This window comes from Dicentrarchus labrax, unplaced genomic scaffold (assembly GCF_905237075.1).
Source record: "Dicentrarchus labrax unplaced genomic scaffold, dlabrax2021, whole genome shotgun sequence".
Taxonomy (NCBI): domain Eukaryota; kingdom Metazoa; phylum Chordata; class Actinopteri; family Moronidae; genus Dicentrarchus; species Dicentrarchus labrax.
This window is the reverse complement of record NW_026136705.1, coordinates 17814177-17826887: the sequence shown is the minus strand read 5'-3', so window position 1 is coordinate 17826887 and position 12711 is coordinate 17814177. Positions and strand designations below refer to the sequence as shown.

The 12711-nt window shown below is 41.8% G+C and overlaps 1 protein-coding gene across 2 annotated transcripts in view; it reads right to left on the bottom strand.

Annotated features, from left to right (window-relative positions):
* Nucleotides 1-12044, bottom strand: part of mtus2a (microtubule associated tumor suppressor candidate 2a) — a 45712-nt gene extending 33668 nt beyond the window's left edge. The window contains exon 1 of one of the 2 annotated variants that reach the window (XM_051400783.1): nucleotides 11735-12044. The gene's annotated coding sequence lies outside the window, so the exon portion shown is untranslated. The remainder of the gene's footprint in view (nucleotides 1-11734) is intronic. The other variant, XM_051400784.1, reaches the window with a different exon arrangement.
* Between the last annotated feature and the right edge of the window lie 667 nt (nucleotides 12045-12711).

Sequence of the window (12711 nt, the reverse complement as noted above, 5' to 3'; positions counted from 1 at the left end):
GCTGGCAAGAGTAGTACAGCATTAATAATAGGAATGCAATTATCAAATTATGATGGATGTTCACTGGAGGGCAGAGAGAAAAGAGATAGATAGTGAAGAGAGAAGTGGGGGATAGCTGAGTCTACAGGCTGTTTGTATGTAAGTGAAGGAATCACCCTCGGGATGTCTGATGAAGACAGGAAGGAGGAAGAGAAGGAAGGGTGCGAAGTGTTTTATAATGAGCTTTGTTCCTCAGGAGACATTGAAAAAAAGAAGGCAGAATGAGGATAAGGTGACCAAATAGGCAATAAAAGTATATTCCATTTTGGTTGGAGATGCTCAAGTGCATGCATGTTCGAAACACTAAAAGCATGAAAATTGCATCTGGGTGTTGTAATAAGCAAGGTGTAAAAACACCAGTTCAGAAGGGATAAATCCACTCTGTAGGTCTTATCATTAACACTCCTCTCTCAACATGTCTTCTCTCTAACATGCCATATGGCTGACAGCACATCCTGCTTCATTTAAAGGCAACATTCCGCAGGATGTACAGAAAACTGAGATTCAGATTGTTGTGTCACTCTGAGTAGACACCATTTCAAAGTTACCGGCTGTATGTGGTGACATGTGCAGTCAATTGATGAGCAGATGGCAGGGAGGGCAAATGTCTGAAAGCTTTTGTCACACTATGTCAATGCAGGACAGATTTAATCATAGTGGTATAAAAAAGAAAAAAAGAAAAAAGAAAAAAACACAAACCAACAAACAAACAGACACATCAACCCACCCAAGAAATCTGACAACATGAAATGACTCTGTTATGTTTTTACTCTCAGAGGAAAAACATGTTTCTCTTTACATTTAAATCTCTCCATAATTATGCAAGAGCTCCATGAGGAATTCTCCTTCTGCCTTGAACCAGAAGCATTAAAACCACAGAATATTAATGGACTCAGCTTTATTTGAGTATCTTTTGTTTACTTGTTTGTCAAACACAGGCTTTTCCTACATCATACACAGAACTCAAAATAGACATTTCATGTCGTATTCTATCAAAACCTTCCAGTAAATGTTGCATTCAGTCATCTGTCTGTAATATTGTATATTTAGACCAACATGGTCATTATGTAGTTAAATGTATGTCTTCAAACCATCACACTGAATATTTGAGTAGGTTCCAAAGTTCAAATAGAACTCCCACCCTCTAATTATATGTGCAATGGGGGAGTCTGTTCTCATTAGCAGGTGCCTTCTCCATGTGTCCTGTGGCAGCGATATCAGTGAACAGAGTGAACTGCTAAGACGGCAGCTCTCACTGCCTTTGGCACCTCTTATGCTGCTCCAATAGCGTGTGGAGCTTCATTTTGTCCAAATGCACTGGGAGGGGAAACATTCAAGGATATGATTTGTATTCCTGAAGGTCGTCTTAAAAGTAATTTGGAGATATTATCATATTTTCCTGAAGAGTCTGTCAGAGTTTTGCTTCACACTTACTTCCTAACCAAATAGCAAAACTTTTCACACTCTAAAATGTTCATTTGCTCTTATATCAGATTTTATAAAATTACCAGATATTCATATCAGATGCTGGTTGAAATAAGCATTTCTAATGTGATAATATTCTGCTTGAGATCATGGATTGCTGGGAGACAGAAGGAAAATCATTGGTGGTAGACAAATAGACAAACAACATGTAGGATAATCCATACACTGTCTTCTGCACTCTGCCTCTGTGTGCTAATATTAACCCTTAGCTCGTGCACACAATCAAATAATTAGCTAATTATAAAACACACACAGACAAAATTCAAAGAGGCGGGAAGGAGAGGGATGGGGTAAGAGAAAGGAACAGAGAGTTTTATTACAGAGTGGGAGAATTCTCCGAGAGGGCATGGTGGCACATTGATTACGGCACTGATGTAGCACCGGAGGTTGTGCTGATGACAGCAGTCTTGGAATGCTGAGCGCTAAGCTTGGTCACAGTGGCTGAACCAGAATAAGCTGCACATCACCTCACAACGAGGCAGATGTAACCAATCTGCCAAAACCCTAAAAATAATAAGACAGAGAACCAAAGAAACTGTCTGACTATGTGAATAAAAGGACCTGTTGTGATGATAAAAAGCATTAAACATTAGGTGTATCTTGGGATGCTTTCTGAGATGCGTGTTTGAGAAAAGAAAATTGACAAGTCCTCCATGCTGTTGCATTGCCTCCGGTTGGTGACATACATACTTAGATGCTAAAGGTAAAGAGGATCACACGGAAGTGAGTGGATGAAGCAAGACTAGTGTTGGGGCAGACTTGATGTTTCCTTTGACTGGAATATGAATTATGCAATTACAAGTGTAACAAATGTGGATAAACATCTTTGATCATCAAGCCCCCTGCACTGTTGCCAATGGTTATCCAAGCAAATATGGAAGTTCTCTTATATTATTTCTTCACTGGTTACCTAAGGATAGTTAAGATAAATCTATATGAGAATGATATAGTTGCCTCTTTCAGAACTGAGCCTTTTTTAATTTTTCCTTGTTTCTGTGCCAAAGACACCATGTCCCTGTGGCTCTAAGGACTACAGTCTGGTGGCTATTGTCAAACTTCGCATGGACCCACTCCAGTTTGCCTACCACCCCCGACTGGGATTTGAGAACGCCATAATCTTTCCGCTAAATCGCATCTACACCCACAGGGACAAGCCAGCAATCACGGTGAGGGTCATGATCTCCAGTGCTTTCAACACCACCCAGCCAGTTCTGCTGGATGAGAAGCTGACAGCGATGGATTGTCAACTACCTGACTGGCAGGCCACAGTATGTGCGTCTACTCTGTGCCGGACAGCAACACTGGGTCCCCAAAGGGAACTGTCTTCTCTGCCTTCCTCCTCACCCTCTTCACTACAGACTTCAACTACCACACAAAGCCCTGTGATCTACAGATGTTTTCTGATGACTCTGTTGTGTTGGGGTGTATCAGCAAAGGGTGATGAGACTGAGTACAGGGCGGTGGTGGGCACCTTTGTCACATGGTGAGAGCAAAACAATCTGCAGCTCAACATGAAAAAGACAAAGGAGCTGGTTGTGGATCTGAGGAAGGCCAAGTTACCACTGACCTGTTTCCATCAAGGGGGTCAGTGTAGACACTGCAAAGGACTACACAGAGGAGTACACATTGACAAAACTGGACTGCGCCAAGAACACTCAAGCCCTCTACAGGAAGGGCCAGAGCCGTCTCTGTCTTCTGAGGAGGCTGAGATCCTTCAACATCTGCTGGACAATGCTGAGGATGTTCTATGAGTCTCTGGTGGCCAGTTCTCTCCTGTTTGCTGTTGTGTGCTGCAGGGGCAGCAGGTTGAGGGTAGCAGACACTAACAGACTTAATAAACTCTTCCGCAAGGCCACTGACATTGTGGGGGTTAAGCTGGACTCTTTTACAGCAGTGTCAGAGAGGAAGATGCTGTCCAAGCTACATGTCATCTTGGACAGGTCTTCTCCCACTCACTCCACAAGGAGCTGGTCAAACACAGGAGGTATTTCAGTGCAAGAGCAAGCGCCACAGGAAGTCATTCCTGCTTATGGCTGTCAAACTCCTCCCTCAGAGTGTCAAACACTCTGAAACACTGTCATTAAACTTCCACTTGAAATGTTACTGTGGTTAATGTGCAAAAAATAAGCTATCATTATTATTTATTCATTATTCATTACACTTCTGTCATATACTGTAGCATACATATATTTCCATCGTTTATATATTGTATCACCATGTACATACTTCAAAAGTATTTATTTTCTTTAAATATATTTTTATATTTTCTCTCTATATATAGTTGTTAGATATTGCAATACCTATTTTTAAGGTTCTAATTATTTTTTGTCTTGTGAGCACCTTGAGGAACTGTAATGCAACAAACTTCCCACTGGGGACAGAAGCTTTCTCCTTGCCTGTTCTTTGATATTCTATCTGCAAGGCTAAGTGACATCAATCATTAGCCAGCTAGTTACATCGTAAAGCTAATCTTAGCTAAATGCTAACTTACTTAGCTAATTTAAATCAACTATTAGTTGTTAGCCACTTGGCTAGCATTTTGCGAACATTAGCTAACTTAAGATGTGACTACATAATGCTATACGTCGCTTTTACCTTTAACCATCTTCAATATTTGTATGTCTCTTCAACATAAACTATAGCACTACTATACAATGTTTAAATGTGGCACTCATTTGGACCTTTGGATGGGATTCTGATATTATTCCTGCACATACTGTATGCAAGTTGAGGCCATCTGGGCTAGAATATGTCATGAAGGTGGGCTTTGTTTCACCTGATGGTGAGACCCACTAGTTGAGGTAACTACTCATTCTGAGCTCCTCTGGGAAAACAGCAGGAGGCAAAACGAAAGAAAAATTGAACTGTCCTGCTTCTGTTGTCATGGCAATGCCATATCCCTGGGAATTGGGGAGTATACATCCTGACCCCTGCGTCTACCATCAGGGAAAAAGGTCAGCGTTAGAAAGAGATGGGCTGTTCTGAAGGTTAGCTCATGCATACATTCTGCTGTGCAACACTTTCACACCCATGCACAACCATGGATAAAGACATATGCAACCACATGAACGCATAGTGCACACAAAATACACACAGTACTTGAGTAAAGACTAGGGTTTTTTCTCCCGATCAGGTAACTCATCTAGAAGCAATCATATCCCGGCAAGTGGGTGGATAGACGCATCGCTGAAGTGATGGGAGCATGAGGCAGGATAAAACGATATCTAAGCAGTGATCAAATTCAGTGAAGGACTAGCATTTGTGGTTTTCACCAGGCTCCTAACCTATCAAATGCTGCATTTAAGCTCTTGCCCGAAGGTAGGAAATTACAAGGTTAGAACATTACATGATGAGGGACCCACCATGAAAAGGAAATGGAGAGAGAAATTAAATCTAGAGTTTAGTAGGACTGGAAAAGAGGCCAGCTTCATCCTTCTTTTTTTTCTCTGAATCTGAGCAGGTCTGTGTGTGTGGGTGAAGGAATGAGAGACAGACATGAGGTGGGATAGATGAGACATGCAGATGGATCCAGAAAGGAGGAGAGTTGTCACAGGAGAGCTACAGCTTTCTAATTAGGCTGATGGAAGGGAATATATAATTTGAACCTCTATAGTACGAGCTATAGAGCCCCGTTTCTCAAGTGACTTACAGATATAAGCCCAAGAGAGCAGAGTGAAGTAATTATTGAAAATCCTTTACCATATATAATGCTAATGAGTGCTAAATTGCTCTCATTGATATTTCCATTTCATGAATTTCTGTTCTGCAGGTAGTAAATCTCTAAATAACTGTACACCCAGAACCTAACGGTTGTAAGTATACTATCCTATCCTCGTTTCTCTCCTAGGGATCTGTATGAAAATGATGAGTAGGGGAGAGGGGGTCAGAGAAAGGGGAGGCTTTGTGTTTTTTAAATTTTGCTCAAAGTAGGTATAAGCTGAATTTTTAAGGAGAACACAGGGTGCTCTTCCAACTCCCGATTCCTTCTTCTTCTTTGTGAGATTTATTGTAAAAAACAAACAAAAACAGTTAAACAGTTAAAACAGCTGCCTAGAAGAAACATAATTGAGTCAGACATATTATTTCTCATACATATCAGACTATAGCATCATCTGATTTAATTGTTTTAATTAAATGGAATCAGTGTGGGGTCAAAATACTGCCCAGTCACAGAGCTGTGCTAGGTTCAGTCATTTTGTGGCTGTAATAACTGTTTATTTAGCAGCTCTTTAATCATAAATAGAAGGTTGCTGGAATATCCACCATTTTGTTAAGTTGGCCATTAATATTATTTTGGGATAGCGGTGGGGAGAGCCTTGCTTTTTATATAACTAAATATAAGATTCAACCTGACATGTGGTTTTCTTGTTTTCAGAAACATATACGTTGTGAGACTGTATGTGCATGAGCGCATTGTGTCTCACCTGCACAGTCACACACAATCAACACATGCCCACACAATTCCCTCTCAGCGTCTTTGTTGTCCGTCCAGCAGCACATGTGGCTATTACAGAAGCCATTTGTCTTTGGCACTTTGTTTTATTCCTCTCCTCCCCCACTGGAGAGCAGACAGGTTTTATTGCTCTCTTGTCTCAGGGGAACCCCCAACGACACACACACACACACACACACACACACACACACACACACACACACACTGTGTGCCATCTCTTCTTAATCCATATAAATACACACACATACTTCTGCAGAGATGTGAATTCCAGCACACCGAAATAGAAGCAAAAAAGATTGGGGGGAACACAAATGGATAGAGCGACGACGTGCGTGTAACCATAATTTATGACTCTGGAGTGTTAGCACATGACATAATTAGATTTAGTGCAGAATTCACATTTAAATGCAGTGTAGCAGCTATCCTTAAAGATGAAACTCCTCTAATACAGTACATGCTGTCTTTGCTTGCATGTAATTAATCTCTAATGACATCATCCTTGCATGTCCTTGTACACTTTCCCGAGGCTGGATTGTGTTAGAAATGTGTGCGTGTGTGTGTGTGTGTGTGTGTGTGTGTGTGTGTGTGTGTGTGTGTGTGAACATCTACAGACATGTGGATACATTTACAGCTTTTGCACGTTCAAAAATAAATCAGTAAATGCTGAACACACACAAAGACAACAACAAAGAAATCATCCTCTTGTCCATTTGGAAAAGTAGCCCTATCTTCTTGTACTTTGTATTCTATTCACATACAATCATCCAGCAGGCTAAAGCTTAGTGAGAAAGTCTATTCAGAAATAAGCTAAGCTTTAGTCATCCATTCCTTCTCCTCCCATCTCTGTCAGCGACACAACACAGACGGAAATAGCACTGAAATAAGCTAAATGCTGCACTTCCACAGAAGACACAATAGACACCCTGTAGACAGAATTTCACAAGTGATGATTCACTAAACTGTGCCTGTGTGTTTGTATGTGTGAACCAAGCAATAACTCACTATGCACAGCAAAGGGATTACCATCACAGAGAACAGTGAGGCAGAACTGGGAAATATCCAGAAATAGTATCATCCAGTTGCTTGATTGTTGCTCTACACTTTCTGTGTAGATGTAGACAGAGCTGCTTCTTATCAACAATCTTTGCTTCCCTGACTACTGCACAAGCTCCTAGCTGTATTCAAGCTTTGTTCTTTCAGTGAATCCCATTTGTTACATCCCTTTCTCAAAAAAAAAAAAACCTTTTCATGTCTCTATCTCTTCCTCTTCTCTATTTATTCCCTCCATTCCCTCTTCCACCATAATACAATAATACAGAGTTAATGAGGGCAGGGCAAAGTGATCAATCCCATTTTCATCCATATAGATGGCACATCGGCAGACTACATCTGCCCAAATAATCTCTTCTCTCTCTCTCTCTCTCTCTCTATCCCCCTCTATCTCTCTCTTCCACTCCACTCCCACACACACACACACACACACACACACGGTCAGACTTCTTTTTGTACCCCAGGGGGAGTCATTTTGTATCACAGGGGGAACTGTAACAGGATTTCTGTAGGATCTTAGGTCAGAGTGGGTGGTCATACCTAACTGAATAAGGAGAATGAGAAAATCAGATCATCTGCAATAAAAGCTGATTTATTTCCGTATTGCGCGCAGGCAGTCGGTGTTTGCTACCTGCTATGAAATCGCAGGAAAATGACAATATGCCAATAATAGGATTTATTGGCTGAAGCGAAATGAAAGTGGAGGCCCATGATCACGCATCCATCCATCAACACATGTTCACACACGGTTTAATTGTCTCGATTGTTATTCACAGAGCTAATTAGATGACAAACTGTACCAAAAAAAGAAACCGACCATCACACAGAACATTCAAAACCTAAACTAAAAGCCAAATTAAATGTGCTTAAAGTGTGCACATGTGCATGGGAAGTTACACATGAGTACCACCTACACACGTAACTACACAGAGTCAGGCTATGACTATCACTGCAGCAGGAGCAGAGACAAAGAGACAGCTTCTTACTGGGAGAAAATGTGGCTTGCAAAATGAACGTCAGTCATGCAAAAACACACTTACTGATGAAATTTATAATCTCCTAAATTGTTTTTTTTTTCAGTGTTGCTTTTGGCAAGTACCAGGAATGAATCTCCACTAAATCAGACATGGTCCTGCTTCACTGTCTGGTTTTGCTGTGCTATGCAGCCTGTAAGGAGGGATTGTGTTTGAGATAGATAAAGGGAAGACAAATGTGCAGGAAATGAAAAGAGAAATGACAACGGGAATAAGATAAATTGGGAACAAAAAAAACAAACAGGAACTGATAGGGAGATTAGTATGATTAGAAATAAACAAACTGCTACAGTCTGGAGGAGAGACTTAGGAAACTTGTGTTTATTGGTTCATTGAGCCCTGCAGTTAAAACACAGACTAATGTAGATCCAGACAGGGGCAGCATGGAGGAGCGGAAAAAGGATGTCTGTCCACGTTGGTTGCTGGTTGCACCGCATTGTTATTAGCAAAGCCCCTCCACCCACTACTCTCACTCCTGTCGCAGAGAAAAATGTTAACTCTTGCATGGCTGGTGGGCGAAACTGTATGAGGGGACAAAGACGGGAGAGAGAGGTGAGGATTGGAGTTCACCAAAAATGTAAAGCCGTTGCAGACAAAGAATTCACAGATAATGGAATACTCTGTCCGGAAGTTGGCACATGCTCACACAATCACAGCCAGACATAAAGCTGGTAAGGTGAAACAGCTCAGACAAAGAAAAGCTGAGTGCAACTTAGACAGGCTGAGTCACTTCTGCTTATTTTAGGACAATATGATAATCGAAACAAATAATGCTGCAGAGAGTGAGGCGGGGGCTGGAAAGGAATTTGGGATGTGGGGGATTCGAGTTAGTATTGCAATGTGTAAATGTGTGTATGCATGTGTAATGTGCAAGTGGCAAACCCCTCGGGGGTGGGGGAGGGACAACTGGCAAAGGATCAGTGAGAGGTGAGCAAAGAATAGAGTGAGCTGAGGGTTCTTTTGGGGGGGGGATGATGATGTGCAAAAAGGTTTAAACTGGTGGTGTGGGTGTGTGTAACAAAAATATTGTTTTTATACACTGGACAAAGGAAGGTGAGAGAGTACAGCATGGGGCAGGGAACTCCTTTGGGAAATCAAAGAGGAATGCTGCTCAGTTTAAGGATTCACATAATGCTGCTGCTGTTCTGGCAGATTTGTTTATTTTTGGGAACATGGACATGCCTAAAGAAGAATGTGGACATACAGTGTGGAGATGTATCATAAAAAATGAATGATGAGGATTCACTGAATGTTTCTGTGGCTTTTTACAGTCAAGTTAAGTATAGCTCTTACAGTTCTGTCCTCATAAAAACACCACTGCTTGTTGACTGATATAAGTGAAAATACCTACACAACACAAAGGATAATAAAAAAAACAGAAACATCTGTAGCCCTTCTATTAAACTGACGGCACAAATCCAGAAAATGGATGCAGCCACATACACGTTCACATACAAGTGAGAAAGGTCTTTCATGTTGACTCCCCAGAGAACAGGGAAATGTGTGTGTGTGTGTGTGTGTATGTGTGTGTGTGTGTGTATGTCATCCACGGAGGCGTGCCTCTCTGTTCACCCTCTGATGCCCTGCCTGTGACTGCAGGGGAGGAGCTACAACAAGCTCATTGCCACCTTCTAGACAAAAGACAACGTGAATTTGAGAATGTGTTTGCATGATGTGTTGACACTTCATTCACACTGAATCCATGCACACAAGCACACGTGTCCTCATACTGAGCAAAGAGAAGCCTACAAATTGTTTAATTATGAGTAATCACAACACAGGTTAGTGAAATAACTGCAGCATCTTCCTCTTTCTGACATTCTCTCTTGTCTCTCCACACACACATTTAACTACTTTTACCACTGTGGTTTCAATGACCACAATACATTTGTCCCAACACAAGAGAAAACACAAGAAATACGTGTTTATAAAAATAACCCTTGGAAATACACATAACATGAAACTGAGAAGCATACTGACATACTTTTCCTCCTCATCTCCCTTATTTCACTTCATCATCTCTATTTTCTCCTTTCCTCCTCCTTCTTCTCCTCTCTTCTGTCCTATAAAATGACCTTGAAGGTCGCACCAGTGCACTACACTCACAGGCTTTGTGACAAACTGTCGTACCTGCAGAAACACACACACACACACACACACACACACACACACACACACACACACACACACACACACACACACACACTCACATACACAGCACCTGAGCCCAAGCACCAACACACACACACACACACACACACACACACACACACACACACACACACACACAACAACACCATGCTGAGAGTGGTTTTCCTGGCAGAGATGTGCTGAATTGATCGCTGTTCAGACATTGCAGAGGTCAGATGTAATGAATCAATCACACATGCATCAGCATCTGGAACAGCAGCATACCGTTTCAAGGCCACAGGCTCTGAAGCCCCACTTTGATGCATTGTGAACCTCTACATTAACATGACCAGGAGGGATTGGCAAGATTTAGCAATATGGACTGGGGGACTTATAGATGTGGGATGTCTCCGATATTGGGATCGATAATGGCAGCAGACAATTCCAATAAACACAAAAACCACACTTCCCACACATATTTTATGCACAACGTCAGAGTAGAAGCTATCGATCCTTGTGTCTGGGCTGTGCTAAACAATGTACACCACACTGAAGTTGCAAAGTTAAAAATATTACAACAATTTGTCAAGTAAACAAACTAAGTGATACACCATAACAAGGACCAAAAACAACTAAAGCACATACATTGGCTCCTCTGGCTTCACACAAGATACACAAGAATAAGAGGTGAGGTCTGTATGTGTGCGGCTGCTGAAGCAGGGAAGTCTACTTCGTTTACTGTTAAATGAAAGTGAAGAAACAGAGGGAATTAGAATGTCAGTATTAAAGGAAACCACATCTGTGGTAAATCGTACAAAAGGTTTCCTCGAAGGTTTGATCAGTCTCTGAACAAAGCTGTATTGTAACTTTGCATACAAAAACAGCTTCCATTAAATGGCTAAAGCCTGAGTCAGCATAACAGCACTATAACACTGTGACACAGATATGAAACAATACAGAAAAAACAGTTAATATTAAGGAATCTTTTGGAATATTTTATTAAATTACTACAATCATTCCTAGAAATCTGACTAGACATGGCACAAAACTAATAAATAATATAATAATCTTACAAACAAGTGTCTTTCGTTATCACCTCTCAGTACAGTGGATCATAGCTGGAGTCAGGTCTAAAGCCTGGATAATCTACATCTGATCATTAGCATCACCCACAGAGACTTGACCTGCCCCATCCATCACACCAACCTGCTCTTCCCTGTCTGACCTCACTCTCTCCATCCCGCTATTCTCTCCTGTAGCCTACTGCTCCATGTACAGTATGGTCTGCGGGTCAAGTTACGGAGAAATAGACTGTGATGTGTGACAAATCCCTCCCCCCCCAAACCTGCACCGCATCGGGCCTGCGGAAATAACAACGAGCAGATCCATATTTAGCCATGAGCGAAACCGAGTCGGCACCAAAGACCCAAAACCCCCTACAAGCAGAAATACGTGCAACACTTCTTCAAGAAACCGATACTGGCCTGCAAAGCATTGTTGCAAAATGACCCCGCAGTGTGTTTTCAGTTGTGCTGCGACTTACCTCCAGGTTTCTCTGGTGTTGATTCATTTAAGAATGTCGGTCACACGCGGGGAGTTGCAAAAACGCAACACAAGCGTGTCTTTCCACTCTCTCTGTCTGTGAAACAGTGCAAGGAGAGAGAGAGAGAGAGAGAGAGAGAGAGAGAGAGAGAGAGAGAGAGAGAGATGCTGCGGAGAGGAGGAGGGAGGAGGAGGAGGAGGAGCGGTGCTGATGCTGCGGCCGACACCTGGCAGAGCATCCTTTTTCTCAGGTTTTTGTCTCTCAACACATTTGCGCTCTCTGCCGGATCATGAGAGAACTATGATGTGCGCCCACGCTGTAGAATCAGTGGATTTGTCTATAAACACACCCAAAGAAGGAGTTTTTTTAAAAGCTCGTTTTATTCACAGGACAGATGCACTGACTTTAACAAAAAAAAGGGAAACAGAGGACAAAAAGACAAGCAAAAGCAATGCAGGCATTCCTAACTCATAGGAGTTACTGTGTATTATTAAGTTAACTACACAGTGACAATGCTATTAAAGTTAGTATATGTGGGATTATTGTGTGATTGGGCATTTTGTTGAGATCATTCTTGGTATCACTGGGTCGGATCGGTCCTGACACTACCAGCAGGTGGCCCCAAAGTAAAGATATTTTAAATCCCACAAACGGTGACTTTTAATGTGAAGTATAGCAGAATAGTGACAATAGTTTAGCATTCTAACAGAGACCTGGAAGCCATTTTAAGCTACAGGTGTCGGTATACACCTGAAAATAACATTAAACCTGAACGCACTTGACAAACTTCTCAAGGCCCACTTACTTGCTTTTTCTAGCTTTCAGTTAAATCTCATGTTCCTCCTCAGCAGTTTGTTCAATCATCATTTGTTCAGGTGGCATTTGCTCTGTTGCCCTCACCAGCAAATATGGACCACAACTTCCTAGTCCACTGATACACTGACAACTATCTCCATGACAACCTGAGCAACCCCTCT